The following is a 24,894-nucleotide window of genomic DNA, read 5'->3' as shown; positions in this document are numbered from 1 at the left end:
CCGGAATTTTCCACTTTGCATTCTAAACTTGATCCTAGCAATCCTTAGCTCCGAGAAACTTTCTTTCTCCATTTTTAATTAGTTTATGTTAATTTAGTTTCAAATACTTTCAAAACAAATTTTATTTTCTTTTTAAGCTTTAAGTTTTTTATAAAGGAAATCATTAAATTTAATTTCTAATCATGAGTATATCACTGGTAGAATGAAAACCCATCCCAGAGTTCGACCCTAGAGCCACTATACTATAGTAGCTTTGCTACACTAGTATGAGGTCATAGGTTTTATAAATGTTTTTGATTAAATGACCCGACTGGATCAATTTGCGCGAATCAAAATGGCGCCGTTGCCGGGGATGGTGCCACAATACAGTGATACAACCTTTTAGAGGCTACTTGTGATTTTCATCACAAGTTTGGTGAATTCCCTTTTTCACTAACTTTATTTCCTTTCTTTTAATTTTAGAATTTCTTTTGTTTTCTTTCTAACCTTAACTTTTTTCTAGTTTTCTTTTGTTTTTGTTGTCTTCGTTTTGTTTTCAGGTAAGTAGAGATTTGTGCATGCCTTATTGGATTCGGGACCAAGAGGGAAGATTAGTAAGGATTGAGAATCCTCAAGACACAGAGTTGAATATCTGTGTAAACATCATGGACCCTCCACAAGAGGATCAGAATTCTCAACAAGGTCAAGGGGGGGGGGGGGGGGTAATCCAAATGCATATCTATCCATGAGGGATAGAATGCACCCACCAAGGATGAGTGCACCCTCATGCATAATACCTCCTCTTGAGCAGTTGATTATAAGGCCCCATATTGTGCCCCTTCTACCAAATTTCCATGGAATGGAGAGTGAGAATCCATATGCCCACATCAAGGAGTTTGAGGAGGTGTGCAATACCTTTAAAGAGGGAGGAGCTTCAATAGACTTGATGAGACTCAAGCTATTCCCTTTCACTTTGAAGGACAAGGCAAAAATATGGCTTAATTCTTTAAGGCCAAGGAGCATAAGGAATTGGGTTGATCTTCAGGCCAAATTTTTGAAGAAAATTTTCCCCACTCATAGGACCAATGGGTTGAAGAGGCAAATCTCAAACTTTTCTGCAAAAGAAAATGAGAAATTCCATGAATGTTGGGAGAGGTATATGGAGGCTATTAATGCTTGCCCTCATCATGGCTTTGATACATGGCTCTTGGTGAGCTATTTCTATGATGGAATGTCTTCCTCCATGAAGCAAATTCTTGAAACCATGTGTGGGGGAGATTTTATGAGTAAGAATCCGGAAGAAGCCATGGATTTTTTAAGTTATGTATCTGAGGTAGCAAGAGGATGGGATGAGCCCAACTCAAAGGAATTGGGAAGGATGAAAACTCCTGTAAATCCAAAGGGTGGATTGTACATGTTAAGTGAAGACATGGACATGGAAGCTAAGGTGGCAACAATAGCAAGGAGGTTGGAAGAACTTGAGTTGAAAAAAATGCATGAAGTTCAAGCCATTTCTGAGACTCAAGCCCATGCCATGCCATGCACCATTTGCCAATCATGTGACCATGTGGTAGATGAGTGTCCAACCATGCCAGCTGTGAGGGAGATGTTAGGTGATCAAGCCAATGTTGTGGGGCAATTTAGGCCTAACAACAATGCACCTTATGGAAACACCTATAATTCAAGCTGGAGAAACCATCCAAATTTTTCTTGGAGACCAAGACCACCTCCATACCAACCACAAGCCCAAACTCAAGCACCTCAACAAACCTCTTCAGTGGAGCAAGCCATGGCAAACCTAAGCAAAGTCATGAGTGACTTTGTGGCTGAACAAAGGGCAATCAACTCCCAATTGCATCAAAAGATTGAGAATGTTGAGAGTTCTCTAAATAAGAGAATGGATGAGATGCAAAATGATCTATATCAGAAGATAGATAACATTCAATACTCCATCTCTAGGCTTACCAACCTCAACACAGTGAATGAGAAAGGAAAGTTCCCCTCTCAACCAAGCCAAAATCCAAAGGGTGTTCATGAAGTTGAAACCCAAGAGGGGGATTCTTCAAAGTTGAGGGAGGTCAAAGTCGTGATCACATTGAGGAGTGGAAAGGAGGTTGATCAACCTTTGCCTAAGGTGAGGCAAGATGAAGAACCTTTGTCAAAGAAGACCTTGGTTAAAGAGAGCAATAACCAAGAAGAGAAGAGTGGGAAGAAAAGTGCATCCAAATCAAGCATTGAAGAAGAGCCGAGGATAGTGATTAAAGAAGATATGATGAAGAAACATATGCCTCCCCCTTTTCCTCAAGCTTTACATGGAAAGAAGGAAATCAAGAATTCACCAGAAATTCTTGAAGTCTTGAGACAAGTGAAGGTGAATATACCCTTACTTGATATGATCAAGCAAGTCCCCACATATGCAAAGTTTCTGAAGAACTTGTGCACGGTCAAGAGAGGGTTACATGTGACAAAGAATGCATTTCTCACTGAGCAAGTAAGTGCTATCATTCAGAGTAAGTCTCCAGTCAAGTATAAAGATCCGGGTTGCCCCACCATTGCAGTCAACATTGGAGGAACACTGGTGGAGAAAGCTTTACTAGACTTGGGGGCAAGTGTGAATTTGCTCCCATACTCTATGTACAAGCAACTGGGACTTGGAGGATTGAAGCCCACAGCCATCACTCTCTCCTTAGCTGATAGATCTGTCAAAATCCCAAGGGGGTGATAGAGGATGTCCTAGTGCAAGTGGACAAATTCTACTATCCCGTGGATTTTGTTGTGCTTGATACTGACCCCACTGTTATGGAAGCCAATTACGTGCCAATCATCCTTGGGAGACCTTTTTTGGCTACCTCCAATGCCGTCATCAATTGTAGAAATGGGGTGATGCAGCTCACATTTGGAAACATGACTTTGGAGTTAAACATATTCCATCTTTGCAAGAGGCATCTTCACCCAGAAGAGGATGAAGGATTGGAAGAGGTGTGCCTGATCAACACCTTGGTTGAAGAGCATTGTGACAAGAGCTTAGAAGAGACCTTGAATGAAAGCCTTGCAGTGCTTGAAGAAGGGTTACCTGAACCCTCTGATGTGCTAGCTACCATGTCTCCATGGAGGAGACGGGAAGAGATCTTACCACTGTTCAATAAGGAGGACTCACAAGGAGCAGCTATGGAGGACCCTCCAAAGCTTGTTTTGAAGCCACTTCCTGTTAATTTGAAGTATGCATATTTGGAGGAAGATGAGAAATGTACAGTGGTGGTCTCTTCAAATCTCACAAGTGATCAAGAGGATAGTCTTTTGGGAATCCTCAGAAAATGCAAGAAATCCATTGGATGGCAAATTTCTTATCTGAAGGGGATTAGTCCTCTGGTGTGCACCCACCATATTTACATGGAGGAAGATGCAAAACCAGTGAGACAGCCCTAGAGGAGGTTGAATCCTCACATGTAAGAGGTGGTGAGGAGTGAAGTTCTGAAGCTACTACAAGCAGGGATCATATATCCCATTTCTGATAGCTTGTGGGTGAGCCCCACCCAAGTAGTTCCAAAGAAATCTGGTATCACTGTGATCCAGAATGAAAAAGGGGAGGAAGTCTCTACACGTCCTACCTCAGGATGGAGGGTGTGTATAGACTACAGGAGGTTAAATTTAGTGACTAGGAAGGACCATTTCCCATTGCCTTTCATGGACCAAGTCCTTGAGAGAGTCTCAGGACATCCTTTCTACTGTTTTCTAGATGGGTACTCGGGGTACTTCCAAATAGAGATTGATTTGGAAGATCAAGAAAAGACAACCTTTACATGCCCCTTTGGTACTTTTGCGTATAGGAGAATGCCCTTTGGTTTATGTAATGCTCCTGCAACTTTCCAAAGATGTATGCTAAGCATCTTCAGTGATATGGTAGAATGCATCATGGAAGTCTTCATGGATGACATCACTGTTTATGGAAGTTCTTTTGAGGAGTGTTTGTTACACTTAGAAGTAGTTCTCCATAGATGTATGGAGAAAGACCTAGTGCTAAATTGGGAGAAGTGCCATTTTATGGTACAACAAGGCATTGTCTTAGGACATGTAATCTCCAAAAATGGCATTAAGGTAGATAAGGCAAAGGTGGAGCTAATTGTTAAGTTGCCACCTCCCACAAATGTTAAAGGAATTAGGCAATTCCTAGGACATGCCGGGTTCTATAGGAGGTTCATTAAGGATTTCTCAAAAATCTCAAAGCCTCTTTGTGAACTTTGGTAAAGGATGCCAAGTTTGTGTGGGATGAAAGTGTCAGAAGAGTTTTGAGGAACTTAAGCAATTCCTCACAACCGCACCAATAGTGAGAGCCCCAAATTGGAAATTACCTTTTGAGGTAATGTGTGATGCAAGTGATCTTGCTATGGGGGCTGTTTTAGGGCAAAGAGAGGATGGAAAGCCCTATGTGATTTATTATGCGAGCAAGACTTTGAACGAGGCTCAAAGGAACTACACAACTACTGAGAAGGAGTTGTTGGCAGTAGTTTTTGCCTTGGATAAGTTTCGTGCCTATTTGGTAGGGTCCTCTATAGTGGTGTTCACTGACCATTCCGCTTTGAAGTACTTGCTAACCAAGCAAGATGCCAAGGCAAGTTGATAAGATGGATCCTTTTGCTCCAAGAATTTAATCTCCAAATCCGGGATAAAAAGGGAGTAGAAAATGTGGTAGCTGACCACTTGTCAAGACTTGTGATAGCACATGACTCACATGGTCTGCCTATCAATGATGACTTCCCTGAGGAGTCTCTCATGTCAATAGATGTAGCCCCATGGTATTCTCACATTGCGAATTACTTGGTTACTGGGGAAGTTCCAAGTGAATGGAGTGCCCAAGATAAGAGGCATTTCTTTGCTAAGATCCATGCTTACTATTGGGAGGAGCCTTTTCTCTTCAAATATTGTGCGGATCAAATCATAAGGAAATGTGTTCCTGAACAAGAGCAATCGGGAATTCTTTCCCATTGCCATGATAGTGCATGTGGAGGTCATTTTGCCTCCCAGAAAACAACCATGAAAGTGATCCAATCAGGGTTTTGGTGGCCCTCTCTTTTCAAGGATGCCCACTCTATGTGCAAGGGATGTGATCGGTGTCAAAGGCTTGGTAAGCTTACACGCCGAAATATGATGCCCTTGAATCCCATCTTGATAGTGGATGTCTTTGATGTTTGGGGGATAGATTTCATGGGACCATTTCCAATGTCATTTGGACATTCCTACATTTTGGTGGGAGTGGATTATGTCTCTAAGTGGGTGGAAGCAATCCCATGTAGGAGCAATGATCACAAGGTGGTTCTTAAATTCCTCAAGGACAACATCTTTGCAAGATTTGGAGTGCCTAAGGCCATTATAAGTGATGGAGGAACCCACTTTTGCAATAAACCTTTTGAGGCTCTTCTAGCCAAATATGGGGTTAAGCACAAGGTAGCTACACCCTATCACCCTCAAACTAGTGGCCAAGTTGAGTTAGCCAACCAGGAGATCAAGAATATATTGATGAAGGTGGTGAATGTTAATAGGAAGGATTGGTCTATTAAGCTCCTAGATTCCTTATGGGCGTATAGGACCGCTTACAAGACCATCCTTGGAATGTCTCCTTATCGCCTTGTTTTGGCAAAGCGTGCCATCTTCCAGTGGAGATTGAATATAAAGCATGGTGGGCAATCAAGAAGCTCAACATGGATTTGACAAGAGCCGGGTTGAAAAGATGTTTGGATTTGAATGAATTGGAGGAAATGAGGAATGATGCTTACCTCAATTCAAAAATTGCAAAGGAGAGGTTGAAGAAATGGCATGATCAATTGGTAAATCAAAAGAATTTTGCCAAGGGGCAAAGAGTCTTGCTTTATGACTCTAAGCTTCATCTTTTTCCGGGAAAATTGAAATCAAGATGGACGGGTCCTTTCATAATTCATGAAGTGCAACCAAATGGAGTAGTGGAACTACTCAACTTCAATAGCACTCGAACTTTCAAAGTGAATGGGCATCGTCTCAAGCCTTATATCGAATCTTTTTCCCGAGACAAGGAGGAATTCATCCTCCTTGATCCACCTCTAGCATGAGAACACTTGGTTCATGGGTGAACTTAGTCTCTCCAAAGACTAAAAAGTTCATCCTCTTTTTGTTTTCTTTTTTAAGTTGATTTTAGTTAATTTAGTGTTTTCTTGTATTTACGCATGTTTTGATTTCTATTTTTGACATTAAATTCATTCTAATATGGTTTGAATTGTGTTTTTTGTGTTAACATGTAGGTAGGAAGGCTTGAAGAATGGAGTCTTGGTGGAAACAGGGGAAAACAGGGGAGAAAAATCAAGTTTCAGCAAAATTCGCACACCCCCTTTGAGGTGTGCGAAATTCGCACACCCCCCCTACCCGATGCGAATTCATTTTTGCTCCACTTTTCAAAATTGCATGCTCTCTGTCCCTTGTGCGAATTTCACAGGTATGCGAACCCGGTGCGAATTTGTTTTTGCACCAATTTTCAAAAGCATGCTCTCTATCTTTGAGAATTACAGGTATGCGACATTTTCGCACACCATTTTAAGGTGTGCGAAACTCATTTTTCTCTTTAAAAGCTTTGATTCTCCACTTCAAACTTCAAGCTCCTTCTTCAATTCTCTCAAAACTCCCTTCCGTTCACCCATTGCCATCCATAAAACCCTTTCTTCATCAATCATCATCATCAACACCACCATAGCAGCCCATCTCCAATATTCCACTCCATACCGCGGCAATCACTATTCATCATCTTCCAAATTCGGCAATTCCATCCTCCTCCATCATCAAAATCCTTCCAATTCGTCACCCAACACTCTAAAAACCTCCATAATCCCATCCAAACCTTGTTCTTGCCAATCCAAAGCCCAAACCATAAGCATCCAAGCCTTAATTTCTTCAAAAGAAATCCATTGCCGCCGGCCATGGGAGCTCCAATTCTCCAATTTTCCACTTGAAAAGCTCCAATTTCCAAGCCCATTCACCATGACAAATCCTTTCCTTACCTAAGCCACCAATTCCCATCCTCAAAACCACAAATTCTCACATTTCAAAAGAGCCATCATCTTTAGCCGCGTGGGTGAATAGTGCCCTGTGCGAAATTCGCACACCCCCTTGTGCGAAATTCGCACACCCCCCCCTGTGCGAAAATTTCGCACACCTACCCCCTGTGCGAAAATCTTAGACTCTCCACCCCTACCTTCTATAATTCCGAGCCTCTGAGCCTCGTTTCATCACTTCATCATGCCCAAGACCCGAGGAGGATCTACTTCAGCTCCCCAGAGCAGTCAGAGAGCCGCCCCTGTGCGGGCCCCACTTGATGCGCCCTCATTTTTACCTGATTCGGCACCTCAGAGCAGATACCATACGAGGAGAGCATCCGCCACGTCTGTGGCCCCTACACAAATTCCACCTCGGAGTCCTCCTTCAAAGAAAGTGAAGACTACAGAGCCAGGAGAGTCATCCAGAGCACCTCAGCCTTCTTCTGCCAGGCGCCCTAGACCCAGCTCGCCCATTGAGGGCAACTCCGATTGCCGATCGAGAGACTTTCATGTCGAGACATATTTCGATCACTCTCTGATGCGACAGCAGCCTGAGTTGCGGATTCATACCGCCTACTTGAGAGGTACCATCTTGTACCCTTTATGACTTTGCCCAGTTCTTCTATCCTCGAGTAGCTTAGACTTTTACCAGTCTATGACTACTCGTGGCGTCCCGATACCAGCCTCGCTCCTTTTTACCATTGATGGACGCCAGGGTATTTTGGGGGCTAGACAGATTGCCGATGCTTTCCATATCCCTTATGCACCGGCAGATCCCGCTGCATTTAGACGCTGGGCCCCACTTTCTGAGTGGGACATGGTTCGTAGCCTATCTCGAGGGACATCTTCCCAGAGGACCATTTTGAGGAGAGAGCTTCCCCAGAGATGCTCCTAGTCGATGTGGTGCTTCGCGCCAATCTTTTTCCTCTTCAGCATAAAGTGCAGAGGCGAGGGGCCATTTTGGAGGCATTATTCGTATCTATGAGGGCTACTACTTTGGCCCTCATCATTTGATTATGGCCGCTCTCCTCCATTTTGAGGAGAAGGTGCATAAGCGGCATCTTGCGAGGGCAGACTCCATTCTTTACTTTTCCCTCGGCTGCTATGCCATGTTTTGGCCATATGGGTTTTCCTGCAGACCCTCATTCTGAGACTCGCCGCCATTGTCGAGAGAGCTTCTCTCTTGACCAATGGACTCAGATATGGCTCCATCGCCAGTCCCAGAACTTCCGAGCCAAGGGAAGTCCCTCCTGCTCCGTCCACTTCAGAGCCTCCACAGCCAGTACCAGAGGCCGCATCATCTGATGCCCACCTGCTGTTCCTCCTACATCAGAGCCGCCCATTACTATCCCTGGTGCCGAGTATGTGCCTTGCTCGCTTCTTTCCAGACTTTGACCACTACTCAGACAGCCATTATGGAGCGCATGGACCACTTCCAGCTTCAGCAGGACCAGCAGACTCTCATTCTCCGAGAGATTCAGCAGCATCTCGGTCTTTCACCACCAGTTCCACCTGTAGAGGTTCCTTCCACAGTTGCAGCGGAGGACCCTCCTATCCACCAGAGGAGCCTACACTTGATCATACGATCACTCCTCTCCTTTTTTTTGTATCTATATGCTACGTGTTTAGATGTCTTATATATTTTGGACCACTGTTATACTGGGATTGGATGTACTCCATGTTTATTTTGTATATTGTACTCTCTCAGTTTATATAGACATCTTCTCTTTTGTGTATTTTAGCTTCCATTTTATTTCCTCTATTCAGTACACTTATGATTTTTCTTTTCTTATGAAGCATGTGGTTTCTCCTGTTCATTCAGAGTCCCTTACTATCAGGAGGTATCACTTCCTCCCTTATTTATCGTTTGTTTTGGAACATTGGGACAATGTTCGTCCTAGTTGGGGGAGAATTGAGGAAGTAAGTTGTTGAATTGTTGGTTAAATTATTTTGCTAACAAAATTTTTTGCAAACTCTCTTTGTTTTCTCAAAGATAAATTCTCAAAAGTAAATGGGAGAAATTAAATTCTTATCTTATTGCCATAGTCTCAGAGTTTGTATTATGCTTATTAAAGTTGATAAATTGTTGAAGCTCCTTTTGTTTTCAATCTTAAGTCTTCCACTCTAATCTTTTCACACACTGAACACATTAGATTCCAGTTATAAGATGGAAAACTTTCTCACTCCCTAAACTTAGGAAATTTTCGACTTGGTGCCATTGACTTCATTCTATTAGTGTTGGGACACCTTATAAAAGGCCAATGTGTCTTATGAAATAATTTTTGCTTCACTTGCTTTGAAACCCGAGCAAGGTCTGAGGGGTATATGGTGAAAATCTTTGAAACCTGGTGCCCTAAGCCTTCATTGGTTGGGAGTCACCGACCTCAATGCTCGTTACATGGGTGGATGGGTGAAGTATATTAAAAAAAAAAAAAAAAAAGAAAAAGAAAAGGGGTGCGTTCTTAGCCTTTTATATATGAGTAGTGTTGCTAAAGTTAGAGAAAAACCTTAGTTGGGGGAGAATATAGTTTGACATACTATAACTGGAAGCTAAGCACCTTAACACTTAGATTTTTGTGGAAGATTAAGAGTTGATCCTTTGGAGTGGAAATTATTTTGATACTCAAATTTGCATAATGCCCCTCTTTGCAAGTTGTGATTGGTAAGTTATTTGATAACTCTTGTTGATGATTGAGTTTTTATTCTTGACTTGCCATGTGAGAGTTTGATCCAATCATGCCACTTGATTATTTTTTGGAGTGATCACATGATTTTTGAATTATTATTATCTATTTTTCTTTCTTTTCTTCCTTCATTGCTCAGGGACGAGCAATGTGTCAGTTGGGGGGAGTGATTACTACCCAAAAGTGCCATTTTACACCTTTAAGTCATTATGTTTTAAGCACTTTTGTGTAGTAATTCTTCACCTTTATTCCAATTGGCATGTTAAGGACCTAGCAATGACTTCTAATCATATTTGTGGCTAGTTTTAGTGTTTTGACATCTTTTTGGATCATTAAGACAAGCCAACCAAAGAAGAAAAGCAAAGAAAAGCAAAGAGAAGCAAGGAGGAAATCTGAGGACAGCAGCTGCAGTGTTCTTTGGCACTTTTGGAGCACTTCCCGAAGTCCTTTCTACATGCTATATACCGTTTCAAAGCTCAAGAAGTCAAGAATCCAACGCTTTAAACCGTGCACGATTTGGAGCTGAAACGAGGAAGTTATGGCCTTCGGAAGAAAACTGCTCCAGGTGTGCGAAAATTTCGCACACCTCCTGAATGGTGTGCGAATTTCGCACACCTCCTTCAGGTGTGCGAAAATTTCGCACACCCCATGCGTGGTGCGAAATCTCCTCTATTTTTGCCGGCTCCACTTTAGATATTTTCTTAAGTTTCTTTTGATATAATTTCCTTTTTTCTCCTTGTAGCAAGCCAATGAAAAGCTTTGCTTTTGTAAAAACTATATAAGGGGTGGAAATCACCTCTTGAAGACATGTAACCCGAGTGTTAAGCTTAACACTTAGCAATATACAGAGCCTCTTATTTTCTATTTTCTCGTTACTATTTTCTCTTTCTTGGAAGCCAAACAACCTCTGAGGATGTTTTCTCAGAGGATGAGAGGCTAAACTCTTGGTTTCTTGGAGTGAAGGAGCTAAGTGAAAAGTCCAGATGCAAAGGTGGAAATGCTCGTGCATTAAATTCAGGTAGTTGAAGTTCATAAATGGCTTTTAATCCAAAGTTTTGCTTTAAATCCCTTAGAATCACTTTGAATGGCCAATACATGGTAAGCTTCAGGTCTTTATGGATGCTTATTGCTAGATCCATATTAGTCCATTAGTTATCATGTACGAGCCATTGGAAAGTGGTTCAAGGTGAAGACCTATATAGTGTCTAAAGCCATTAATGGACCTTGACTACCATTCTATTGATTTTTATGGATTAAATCTTCATTGTTAAACCTATACCGGTTCGGGAAATAACTATAGGTTAAATCCCCAATGCGAGGAGAAAAATCCGGAATTTTCCACTTTGCATTCTAAACTTGATCCTAGCAATCCTTAGCTCCGAGAAACTTTCTTTCTCCCATTTTTAATTAGTTTATGTTAATTTAGTTTCAAATACTTTCAAAACAAATTTTATTTTCGTTTTAAGCTTTAAGTTTTTTATAAAGGAAATCATTAAATTTAATTTCTAATCATGAGTATATCACTGGTAGAATGAAAACCCATCCCAGAGTTCGACCCTAGAGCCACTATACTATAGTAGCTTTGCTACACTAGTATGAGGTCATAGGTTTTATAAATGTTTTTGATTAAATGACCCGACTGGATCAATTTGCGCGAATCAACATCCCAGCCTTAGCATTAAAGGCATTTGGTTGAGACTTCATCTTCCCCACTTCCCCTTTGTTCGGTTCATCCCATCCTCTTGACTTCGGCCACATAACTTAAGAAATCCATGGCTTCCTCCAGATTCTTACTCATGAAATCTCCTCCAAACATTGTCTCAAGGAGTTGTTTCATTGAGGAAGACATCCCATCATAAAAGTAACTCACCAATAGCCATGTATCAAAACCATGGTGAGGACAAGCATTGATGGCTTCCATGTATCTTTCCCAACACTCATAGAATTTCTCATTCTCTTTAGCTGAGAAGTTTGAAATTTGCCTTTTCAAGCCATTTGTTCTATGAGTAAGAAAAAATTTCTTGAGGAATTCAGCTTGCAAATTAGTCCAAGTCTGGATACTCCTTGGCCTTAAAGAATTAAGCCAGATCTTGGCCTTATCCTTTAAAGTAAAAGGAAATAGCTTTAACCTCATCAAGTCAATTGAAGCTCCTTCCTCTTGGAATGTATTACAAACATCTTCAAATTCCTTGATATGGGCATAGGGATTCTCACTTTCCATCCCATGGAAAGTAGGTAGAAGTGGAACAATATGTGGTCTAATTACTAGCTGCTCTATAAGGGGCACTATACATGATGATGCACTCATACGAGGTGGATGCATGCGGTCCCTCATTGATCTGAATGCATTGGGATTGTCCTGGTGACCATGGTGACTATGCTAATCTTCAGGTGTAGCTTCCATGATATTCAAGCTCAATTCCAATTCCTTGTTATGAGGTGTTTCAAATTTCACAAGCCTTCCTCCACTGTCTCGTATCCAATTTGGCATACACAACTAGTACCAATTGTAACAAACACAAAGACAAAAGAAAACAAAAGAAAACAAAACTACAAAAAGACTAAGATTAACTAAAACTAAATTAAAAGATATGTTAGAATATGAACAAGTAAAAGAAACTATTAAAAGAGTTAGTAAAATGAAAAGAAAAATCACCAAACTTGTGATGAAGATCACAAGTACTCTGAAAATATAATATCACTTTAAAGTTGGCACCTTCCCTGGCAACGACGCCATTTGATTCTGTGCCCAGCTGGTGTATGTCCTGTTGATTGGTGCTCAATCAACTGGTGTACCTTGATTTCGGTCCTCAGGCGGGAGTAATCAACAAAATTTATAACCTATATCACCATGTACTAGGATAGCCTCAGCTAGCATAGCATAGTGGCTCTAGGATCGTTCATTGGGAAGGGTTTTCAACTTACTACTGATATTAATTCAAAGTTGAATTGGTGCTTTTTCATTTCAAGGTTAGCTTTAAAAGAAAACATAATCTTTGGTTGAAAAATGATTGGTTTTAAGCTAACCAAAAACAATAGAAACTGAAATTACTAATAAAGAAAAGTGTTTCTTGGAGTTTTAGGATCACAGCGGTCAGGCTCCTAATACAAAAATAGAGTTCCAGTCACTTGAATCTTTTCCTCGCATTGGAGAATTAACATATAGTTATTTCTCTAAATGGTGTGGTACAGATGCTTCCCTTTTATGGATTCAAACACTAAATCCCTCTCACTGATTCACCTTGCAATGGCTCATGCCTCTCACCTAGCATTTACCATTCAAGGTGATCCTTAACCTTGGATTTCCCTTCTCAAGCTCGCAAGAGATAACTAATGGATGTCTCCTTAGAGTCCAAAAGTTTACCAAGTGTTGGCTATTCTAGAAAATCCTGCCTTCAAATCACCTCCCAAAGGCTCACAAGAGATAAACTAGTGCATCTCAATGGACAGAGATCACTTACCTTACCAAGTGTTGGCCTAGGTGATTTAAAGGCATTTTAAGTCAACTAAAAACATAGAAACCATTAACGGGTCACACTTTCTCTTCATTAAAAGCTGAAACAACAAAAATTCCCATTTTTGCACTCGGCACCTTACCCAGCTTCCTTAACTCCAGGAGACAAAAAGCCTAGCCACTCATTCTATGAGAAAACATCCTCAGAGCTTGTTTGGATAGTAAGAAAAATACAATCAAAGTGAGTAGGTAAGGCAGAGCAAAGCTCTATATATTACTTCCTTTAAAACTATACAAAAGGTTGGTCTGTGAGAACAAGCTCCCAAGATATCTCTGTAAAGAAAATTACAATCTATATATATGAGGTTATTCACCCTTTGTTCTTACTTATTAACTAAGGAATCCTATGATTGGTGGATTACAAGGAGAAAATGGGGATTTAAACAACAAATATTTGAAGAAAAAATCTAAAAGAGTCGGTCGCAAATATCTAGAAGCACTCAGGTGGATTTCACAGGCATGCAAGATGGGCTGAGAAATTTCGCAAGCTGAAAGTCTCCATTTCGCAGCCAAAGGCTAATTCACAACTTCTAGCTTGGTGCGATTGGCTTCCAATGGCTATAACTTCTTCATTTCACCTCTAATTCACACACTGTTTGAAGCGTTGGATTCTTGACTTCCTGAGATTCGAGACGACATATAGTATGCATGAAATGGACTCCAAGAAGTACTCAAAATGTGTCCAACAGTCGCTGTCCTCTTGAATTCTTCATGTTAGATCTCTCTCTTTACTTTCCCTCCTTGCATTCATGATTTGTTTTTGGCAAAGGACTATACAACTTCAAAGCTTGGGGTCTTCACATAAATGAACTTCCAATTGCTTTGCCATGGATTCTATAGAACTCTCCTCAATCTTGGATTGCTTTGGTGATCAAAATACTATCAAAAACACCAAAACTTAACACAATTTGATTAGAAACAATTACAAAGGTCCTTAACATGCCAATTGAGTTAAAAGGTAATAACTACTACTCAAAAGTGTTTAAAAGAGTTAATTACAAGCTACAAAATAAAACTTTTTGAGTAGTAATCAATAAAAAGCTTCTATTCCTTAAGAGTTGCCTACTACATCTTCTATAACTTCTGAGTCGCGAGTGTCTTAGCCTAGCGAGCTAAGCGTTGGGAGTAAGGCTGACTTAGCAAGATCAAGCATCTTGACTTGTCTAAGTGTCGCATGATCTTAGGAAACAACTAAGTCCATAACAATTGGTATCAGAGCGCGATTACGAAGAGGATATAGTGAAGGAAGCATGTCAAGCTTTAACGTGGAGGAGACTAGCGAGCAAACCCATAGAAGGGAGATTGAGTCTACTGGACGAGGCAGGGGCAGGAAGGATAAGTCTCGTGATGCCTTAGCCAACATGGAGGCAAGGCTAGCCAAGGTGGAGTTAGCCATGGTAGACACCCGGGAAGGGGTGAACTTGATTGAGCAAAGCATGGAGAAGGGCTTAGAGGATCTAAGGGAGCAGATCCAAGACCTTCACGAGGGGGTGCGAGGCTCGCAAGTTTAGCTGGTGTCACACGAGGAGTTCATGTCCTTCTAAGACGAGGTCCTGAGCATGTTTACTAGTGTGGAGTCAAGGGTGGAGGCCTTGGCTGCTCGCATGGAGGCCCGAGACCAAGAGATTTAACAAGAGTTAGCCATCTATAAGATTGCGGTATCAGCACGAGTCATGGCCAATCATGAGGCACCAAGGATGGAGGTGCCCAAGCCACACACATTCAGTGGCAAGAGGGATGCTAAGGAGCTGGATAACTTCTTGTGGCACATGGAGCGCTACTTTGAGGCCATTGCACTGACGGATGAAGCCACTAAGGTACGCACTGCGACCCTCTACCTCACTGATAATGCTACTTTATGGTGGCATCGACGGTTTGCCGACATGGAGAAAGGAACGTGCACCATAGATACATGGGATGCCTTTAAGAGAGAAATCAAAAGGCAATTCTATCCCAAATATATGGCTTACCTAGCAAGGAAGAGTATGAAGCGTCTCAAGCACACAGGCTTGATCCGTGAGTATGTCAAGGAGTTCTCTACGCTTATGCTTGAGATACCCAACATGTCCAAGGATGAGCTACTATTTAACTTCATGGACAACTTGCAAAGCTGGGCCGAGCAAGAGTTGAGTAGATGTGGTGTCCAAGACCTAGCCACGACCATGGTGGTAGCAGAGTCCTTGGTAGATTATAGAAGGGGAGACTCCTCCAAGCCCAAGCCACCATCCAAGGGTAACCAGGCCAAAGGTGGGGAAGATAAGGGATCATGAGGCTACACTTCTAAGGAAGGATCAAGCAAAGGTCCTAGTGGTAAGGATGGCAAAGACAAGGATAAGTGGAAGGAGTTCACGCCCAGGACCAATTGCTTCCTATGTGATGGTCCACACTGGGCGCGGGACTGTCCCAAGAGGAAAGCTTCCATTCCTTAAGAGTTGCCTACCATGCCTTCTTAAGCTTTCGAGTCATGAGCATCCTAGCCTAGCAAGCTAAGCTTTGGGAGAAGGCTGACTTAGCAAGATCAAGTGTCTCGACTTGCCTAAGTGCCGCATGAGCTTAGGAAACGACTAAGTCTGTGACATTAAGCTCATAACCTAGAGTCTTTCATGTCATTGACAACCCTGAGTTGTTCATATCGTCTAGAGATTTAAGCTCACAACTTGAAGTTGTTCATGTCAACCATAGCCCAACGTTATTCATAGCATTTAGAGTATTGAGCTCACGATCCAAAGTAGCCCATGCTATTCACAATCTAAAGCCGTTCTTAGCATATAAATCCCTTTGCTCACGACCCAAATTTATTCATCTTAACTGCAACATAGAGCTATTCATTGAATCCAGAGCCCTTACCTCATGACCCAAAGTCGTTCATGTCATCCATAGCCCTGACTTGTTCATAACATCTAAAGCCTTGAGCTCACAACATGAAGTCATTCATGTCAACCACAACCCAATGTTGGTAATAGCATCTAGAGCCATGAGCTCACGGCCTAGAGTAGCTCATGTTATCCATAACCTTTATTTGTTTATAGCAACTAGAGCCTTGAGGTCACAACTTAGAGTAGTTCTTGTCAACCACAACCTTAAGTAGTTCAAAATATCTACTGTCTTGAGCTCATGACCCATAGTCTTTCATGTCATTCACAACTCGAAGTTGTTCATAACATCAGGAGCCCCGAGCTCACAACCTAGAGTCGTTCTTGATAACCACAACCCAAAGTTGTTCATAGCATCTAGAGCTTTCAGCTCACGACCTAGAGTACCTCAAGTCATCCACAACCCTAAGCTATTAAAAGCATCTAGAGCCCTAAGCTCATGACCCAAAGTCATTCATGTCAACCATAGCCTAGAGTTACTCATATTATTTAGAGCCATGAGCTCATAGCTCAGAGTCTTTCATGTCAACTACAACCCTGAGTTGTTCATTATATCTAGAGCCTAGAGCTCAGAGCTCAGGACTGATAGTTGTTCATGTCATCCACAACCCTGACCTGTTCATATAATATAAAGGCCTATGCTCACAACCCCAAGTCTTTCATGTCACAAAAACCCTGAGTTGTTTATAACATTCAGAGCTGTGAGTTCACAAGTCAAGTCATTCATGTCAACCATAGCCTAGAGCTTTTCATAGCATCTAAAGCCTTGAGCTCATGACCTAAAGTGGTTTATGTCATCGATAACCCTGAGTTGTTCATAGCATCTAGAGTCATGAGCTCACGACTTAGAGTCTTTCTTGTCAACCACAACCTAGAGGTGTTCACTGCATATAGGCCCTAGAGCTTATGATCGAGAGTCATTTATGTCATCCAAAACCCTAACATGTTCATAGAATCTCAAGCCCTAAGCTCACGACTCGGAGTCTTTCATGTCATCGACAACCCTGAGCTGCTCATAGAATCTAGAGCCTTAAGCTCATTACCCGGAGTCATTCATGTCAACCAAAACTGAAAGCTTTTCATAGCATCTAAAGCCTTGAGCTGTTCATAGCATCTAAATCCCTCAGCTCAATACTCGAAGTCATTAATGTTAACCATAGCCCAAAGCTGTTCATAACACCTAGGGCCCTAAGCTCCCGACCTAGAGTCGTTCATGTCATCCACAACCCTATGTTGCTAATAGAATCTATAGCCTTGAGCTCACGACCTGGAGTCTTTCATGTCATTAGGAACCTTGAGATGTTCATAACACCTAGAACACTGAGTTCACCCCTTAGAGTCATTCATGTCAACTACATCCTAGAGTAGTTCATAGCCACTAAAACCCTGAGTTCACGACCCAAATTGGCACATGTCATTGACAAACATGAGTTGTTCATAGCATCTAAAGCCTTAAGCTCATGACCTAAAGTTGTTCATGTCAACCACAACCCTAAGATGTTCGTAGTATATATAGCCTTTACTTCATGACCCCAAGTCATTCATGTCATCCACAATCCTAACCTGTTCATAGCATTAAGAGACCTTAACTCATGACCAAGAGGAGCTCATGTCATCTATAGGCCTGAGCTGTTCATAGCATTTACAGCCTTGAGTTCACGACCCTGAGTAGCTCATGTCATCCATAACACTAAGTTGTTCATATCACCAAGAGCCTTGACCTCACAACTTGTAATCTTTTATGTCATCGACAACCCTGAGTTGTTCATAGCATCAAGAGCCCTGGCTCAAAACCCGAAGTTGTTAATGTCAACCACAATCAAGAGCTATTGATAGCATGTAGTGCCTTGAGCTCACGAACAAGAGTAGCTTATGTCATCATAGCCCTAAGGTTTTGATAGCATCCAAACTAGTGAGCTCACGACCTGGAGCCATTATCAACCATAACCTAGTGTTATTCATAGCATCTAGAGCCCTAAGCTCAAGACCTAGAGTGGCTCATGTTATTAATAGCCTTGAGTTGTTCATAGCCTCTAAATCCTTGAACGCATGACCTAAAGTTGTTCACTTCAACCATAGTCTTAATATATTATAGTATTTATAGCCCTTAGCTCAAAACCCCAAGTCATTCATGTCATCCACAATCCTAAGCTCATGATTCAGAGTCTTTCATGTCATTAACAACCCTAAGTTGTTCATAGCATTTAAGGTCCTGAGCTCACTTCCTGATTCATCCCCAATTGGTGTACTCTTTGATTCAGTCCTCAGACGGGAGTTATCAACAAAATTTATAAACCTAAATCACCATACACTAGGGTAGCATAACTAGCACAGTATAGTGGTTCTAGGATTGTCCATAGGGATGGGTTTTCATATTACAAGTGATATTAGTTAAAGTACTGAAATGGTGTTTTTTCTTTTATAAGTTGGCTTTAAAAGAAAACATAATTTTGGTTGAAAAGGATTGGTTTTAAGTTAACCAAAAATAGTAACTGAGATGAATTACAAAGAAAAGGTTTCTTGGAGTTTTAGGTCACTAGGTTCAGGTTCCTTAGACAAAAACGGGGAGATTCCGGATCTTTTCCTTGCATTGGGGATAATAACATAAAAAATGGTTATCTCCCGAGCCGATGTGTATTTAGCAACCAAGATTTGATCCCATTGGTTCATGAAAAACTATAGTTGCTTCCCATTAATGGTTTCAAACACTAAAGACCTCTCACTATGAATCATCTTCCAATGGCTTGTAAGAGATAACTAATAGACATCCATGGATTCATGGAGCCTGAAAAGCTTACCTAGTATTGGCCATTCAAAGTGATCCTAACCTTGCATTACCCTTCAAAGGCTCGTAAGAGATAACTAATGGATCTCTAAGGAGTCCGAAAAGCTTACCAAGTATTGGTCATTTTAGGTAATCCTACCTTTAAACCACCTCCCAGAGGCTCATAAGAGATAACTAATGGATCTCCAGGGAGTCCGAAAAGCTTACCAAGTATTGGCCCAGGTGATTTTAAGGGATTTTAAGTTAAACCTTAAAATAAAAACCTTTAACGGGTAACAACTCTCCTCATTTAAAACAAGGAAAACTCCCACTTTTTTATCTAGATCCCTTACATAGCTTCCTTCAGTCCAAGAAATGAAAAACCTAGCCACTCATCCTCTGAAGAAAAAACATCAAAAGTTGTTTGGCTAGAAAGAAAAAAAAAATGAGTAGGTAAGGCAGAGCAAAGCTCTGTGTATTTCTTACTAAAAGAATTTACAAGTGTTCTTTGGAATTTCTTCTGAGATATTACAAGTGATCCCTGGAATTTTTTCCGAGATATTACAAAAGAGATATTTTAAGACATATGTAGAGAGATATTTTTAACCCCTCATTTAGATATCCTAAATATCTAAAAATATCTTTAGCTGATTACAAGGAGAACATAGGTAATTACACAAAATATCTCGAGATAAAAATCTAACGGAGTCGGTGCATAAATATATGAAAATTACTGTAGACCCCCATTTGGGGTTCATTATGTTTCATTTTTCCTACAGCTCGTCTTTGCAGGTGGAAGGCTCTCAAGGTGCCACGTGCTGTCTCCTGATTGACTGGTAAGGAATCACAATAGTGCTTTTGAAGAAGCAACCAAAAGGTGACACCTGTTATGGAATCTTGGAGGCCGTTAGTGCAAGTTGGGGAGGAGCGTATGAGAGAGGGATTCTGCAGAGAGAGTAGGGAGGTGGTGCTTTTTAGACGTGCTGCCTGGAGAGATTTGGAGAGGATTCTGTTAGCTAGGGGGAGACGGGGTCTGGTGAGGATTTCGGGAGCTGCAGAGCTGGAGGAAAAACAGCTTGAGAGAGGAGCTTGAGAGAGGAGGTGCCTTTTGGGGGGAAGAGGCTACGAGTTAGAGGGTGGAAGAACAGAGAGGAGAGGTGATTCTTTCAACTGAGAAAGAAAAACAGAGCATGTTTCTGGAGAGAGGAGGACAGCATTGTGAGTAGTAGTAGAGAGCTTTGGGGTAGAGAAGATCCCCGGAGCTTAGGGGAAGGCTGCTAGAGAGGGTTTTTCAGAGAGTTTTTGAGCTAGTTGCAGATTGTGAAGCTCGAAGGAAGACACCTTGGAGGGAGATATTTTGGTGGCAGAGAGGTAAGTTTTTGAGAGCTTCGAGAGACATTCTTGAGGAGCAAGCTGGATATTCAGAGATTGGGAAAGTAGATTGATTCTCTGTGGTAGCTTAGAGAGTCTTCGTGAGAGCTTGAAGTCAGGCGAGCTTTCACTTGTGAGGAGGTTTTTCAGGTATGGACCCTTTTCATTATCTTCTCCATCTTGTTTCTGGATTATTGTTTGTCTTGGGTATGAGCATCAGATTGAATGTTTAGTTTTCACTAATCTCTGGTTTGATTGTGGGTTTGTTATCATTGTTTTATCTTTCTCTTCTTCTTGGCTTTGCTGAAGAGTAACTTGAATTTGTTTTTAGCTTCATTGTGAGATATTTCAGAATTTAATCCCCCTGTTTTTTATATGAACCCGTAATCTCTCAACAGTCAACCCTCTTGTAAGCCCCTGGATAGAAGAATGAAATAGGGCTTCACTCATTGATCTTCTATCTTTATACTCTGGTTTTGTAAGTGATCCTTTCACGTTTTCCTCTGTTCTTAATTGAATGAGTCATGAGAGTGGTGCGGTTTGGTTTGGGTTGATGAGTCTGGATCTTTGAACTACTCGTGGCATCTCTGCAAGTGAGGTTTGAGCAGAAAACAAGTTGATAACATGGGAGTCTTAGGGAAATAGATTAAAGCAGTGGTTGGTTTAAAGAAATCAGAAAATGTGCAAGGTCTTCAGAGAATGATGAAAAGGTGTTAATGGATGCATGTTGGGCACTGACTTACCTTTCCTGATGGTACAAATGATAAAACTCAAGCTGTGAAAATTGCCCCTTCTTTAAGATGGATGCAGACCATGAGCGTGTTGTCGACTGCACTACTCCTAATTTTAATGGATAATTTCGATGATGGACCCAAGTAGAAGTTGGGTTGCTCGGTAGCTGCGAATCAGAAGATTTGTTCTTGGATGTTACACCATTGCTGTTGCAGAAGGACTTCCAGAGGACTTGCAGAATTTATGCGAAGCAAGCAAAGCTGCCTTCAAAAGCCACCGGCGGCGAAGCTCCTCCGCCACTGCATCATTTCACTTTCCACCATCAGCTCCTTCTACACGGAGCACCAGAAGGGGCCTTTCTCCAATTTGCGTTGGGACTCCAGCAACCTTTGATTCAAGTTCATGCTTGGCGGCTCACCGCCCAGTTCCTGGGACGATTTCCAGTCTAATCGCAATATTCTCACTGTCATCGGCCTCTGTCACAGCCCCAGTCTCTCCCTTTGAAATCGATAATCTCAAGTTTCGCCGCTCCAACAACCCTATTAACACCCAGTACAGACTAGCAGCCGCGACCACCACTGGCAAGACTATCGGCAGATGGCTTAAGGACCGCGAAGAGAGGGAGAAAAAGGAGACTAGAGCCCAGAATGCCCAGCTCCGCGCCACTGTTTCTATCGCAAGAGTGGCGACTGCCACCGCCGCAATAGCAGTCGCCACAGCTGCCTCCTCCGGAGCCGGAAGGGACGGGTAGATGGCGAAAACCATCATGGCGGTCACCTCTGCCGCCACTCTCGTCGCCGCCCAGTGCATGGAACCCGGCAGTATCGTGACCTCGATGGCCGTCGCAGCCACATTGAAGGCAAGGGCGTTAAAGGAAGTTTGGAATGTAGCAGCATCTGTCACTGCCGAGGCTGCACCTGATAGAAAGCATAATGGGCCTGCTCTCCTATAGAAGATCATTTCCTATATCTTTATCATGGTGGGGTCGGCATCACTCATTTCTTGTGGGTCCCAACATTACCATGCTCTTACAGCCTAGCACTGTTGCAACCCCTAGGACAGACACATGCACGATCCCATTTCTTTGCATGGCCACCTTTGCACACAAATCTTGGTGGCCACGTGTCACCTCCTTTTATTCTTATCACTTCACCATCCTTTTTTTTTTTAAAATAATCTTCCTAAATCCCATTTTTTAAATAATTCCTCCAATTCAGGTTTTTAAATGATCCCGACTCCAAAATTTTCATTCCTTAGAGTTTTAGGTATCAAAATCTCTTTTTAATAAAATTTGCTTCCACTTTCTATTCGGCAAGCGATTTTCAAATCTTCCATGATTTCTAAAATGTTTTAAAATAAGCAAAGATTAATTTTGTAATTCCGAATAATGGAATTTACAAAATTAATTCATGTAAAAGTAAACGGGCTTTGGTGGGGGCCCGACATATATGATTTTATGATTGACTGATTGATTGATTGATTTGATTATCATACATGATTGATTTATCCTGCTCTTTGACATGCATGCTATTATTCCCTAATTGCGCACTAACCCTCCTCTTGATAGCGCATATTGGTTCGCCACCCAGGTACGTATTTTCTCGCATCATGGTCACTCCTTATGCTTGCTTCTAATTCTCATACGTGCATGATTGATTTGAGTATTCATTGACTTTCTCATTGGTTGCCATGTCAGCTTCATTTTACTAGTAGAGACCCGACTTTAGGGACTTAGAGGGGTGCTACGGTCTTTACCGTACCTTCCCGATAAGTAACTTGACCCCCGAACCCGATCCGGTTTTTCGTAGATCACCTTTTCCAAATAAGGAGTCATACTTAGGGTTTTTCTTTCTTATTTTGTTTACCCTTTTAAAAATAAAACAAAAATAAGTGGCGACTCCAAGTCATTTTCAAACAATCAATAAAAAAATCATTTTTCAAATGAAAATCAAGCTCGCCATCGAGTGGGAAACGCATGAGCCGAAATGCGGGGTCCACAATTACATAGGAGGATTTTCGAAAGGCTTGTGAAATTTCGCATAGGGTGCGCAATTCATTTTTCACAATCTTGCTCTCTGTTCTATAGCTTGTACTCTTTTTGTAATTTCGCATACCCATGCAAAATTGTTGGATGTTAGATTTTTTCTCTGATTCTCGTCCTTGCATAATTGATTGATTTGGCAAAGGCTATGAAGCTCTCCAAAACTTGAATTCTTCATGTGTTTGAGCCTCAACTTGCTTTGCCATGGACTATACAAAATCCTCCCTCATTCTTGGCTCATTTTAATGACAAAAAAGCTATTAAAAACACCAAAACTTGCTAAAAACTTATTAGAAACATTTGCAAGGGTCTTTAATGTGACAATTGAGTTAAAAGGTAATAAATACTACTCAAAAGTGTTTAAAAGACTTTATAACAAGCTATAAAATAGCACTTTTTGAGTAGTAATCACGACCTGAACTCATTCATGTCAACCATTGCCCATAGTTGCTTATAGCATATAGAGCCCTGAGTTGACGACTTAGAGTCGTTCATGTAAACCACCGCCCAGAGTTGTTCATAGCATCTAGGGCCCTGAACTCACGAAACAGAGTCATTCATGTCAACCACAACCTAACGTTGTTTATAGCATCTAGAGCCATGAACTCACAACCTAGAGTAGCTCATGTTGGGCACAAACCTCAGTTATTCATAGCATCTAGAGCCTTGGGCTCACGACCTAGAGTTGTTTATATTAAACATAACACTGAGTTGTTCATAGTATCTAGAGCCTTAAGCTCATAACCCGTAGTCTTTTATATTATTGATAACCCCGAGTTGTTAATAGCAATTAGAGCCCTAAGCTCACAACCTAGAGTTGTTTATGTCAACCACAACCCAACGCTATTCATAACATTTTGAGTCTTGAGCTCACCAACCAATGTAACTGATGTTATCCATATCCATGAGCCATTCTTTGCAACTAGAGTCCTCATCTCATGACCTGGAGTCATTCATGTCAACCACAACCTAGAGCTATTCATAGCATCTAGAGTTCTGACCTCACAACCTAAAGTCTTTTATGTCATTAATAGCTTTGAGTTGTTCATATCATTTAGAGCCTTGAGCTTATGACACAGAGCCATTCATGTCAACCACAGCCCAGCGTTGTTCATTGCATATAGAGCCCTAAGCTCACGACCCATAGTAGCCCGTGTAATCCATAGCCCTCAACTATTTATAGCAACAAGTCCCTTAAACTCACGACCAAGAGTCATTCATGTCAACCACAACTCTGAGTTGTTCATAGTATCTAGGGCCTTAAGCTTATGACCCATAGTCTTTCATATCATCGAAAACCTTGAGTTCTTCATAGCAACAAGAGCCCTAAGCTCATGACCCGGAGTCGTTCATGTCAATCACAACCTAGAGCTATTTATAGCATCTTGAGCCCTGAGCTCACAAGCAAGAGAAGCTCATTTCATCCATAGTCCTAAGCTGTTGATAGCATCTAGAACCTAGAGCTCACAACCTAGAGTCATACTTGTCAACCACAACCTAGAGTAGTTCATAGCATCTAGAGCCTTGAGCACAAGACTTAGAACAACTGATGTCATCAACAAACCTGAGTGTTCATAGCATTTAGAGCCTTGAGCTCATGACCCAGAGTCTTTCATGTCATCAACAACCTTGAGTTGTTCATAACATCTAGAGCTCTAAGCTCACGACCCCAAGTCATTCTTGTCAACCACATCCTAAAGTTGTTCATAGCATTTAAAGCCTTGAGCTCAGGACCTAAATTAGCTCATATCATCTACAACCCTGAGTTGTTTATAACATTAAAGCCTTAGGCTCACAACCAAGAATCATTCTTATCATCCACACCCCTGAGTTGTTCATGTCATCTTGAGGCTTAAGCTTACAGGATCCTAAGCTGTTCAT

At 41.6% G+C, this 24,894-nt stretch overlaps 1 non-coding gene across 1 annotated transcript; it reads right to left on the bottom strand.

Moving 5' to 3' along the window:
• Positions 1-1,066: 1,066 nt before the first annotated feature.
• Positions 1,067-1,173, bottom strand: LOC117934326. Its single transcript, XR_004654465.1, has one exon. It is a non-coding gene; the product is annotated as a small nucleolar RNA R71 (small nucleolar RNA).
• Positions 1,174-24,894: the final 23,721 nt, after the last annotated feature.

The sequence above is a fragment of the Vitis riparia genome, chromosome 16, assembly GCF_004353265.1.
Source record: "Vitis riparia cultivar Riparia Gloire de Montpellier isolate 1030 chromosome 16, EGFV_Vit.rip_1.0, whole genome shotgun sequence".
NCBI classification, from domain to species: Eukaryota; Viridiplantae; Streptophyta; class Magnoliopsida; order Vitales; family Vitaceae; genus Vitis; species Vitis riparia.
Note: the sequence above shows the minus strand (reverse complement) of the source record. Positions and strands in the feature narration are given on the sequence as shown.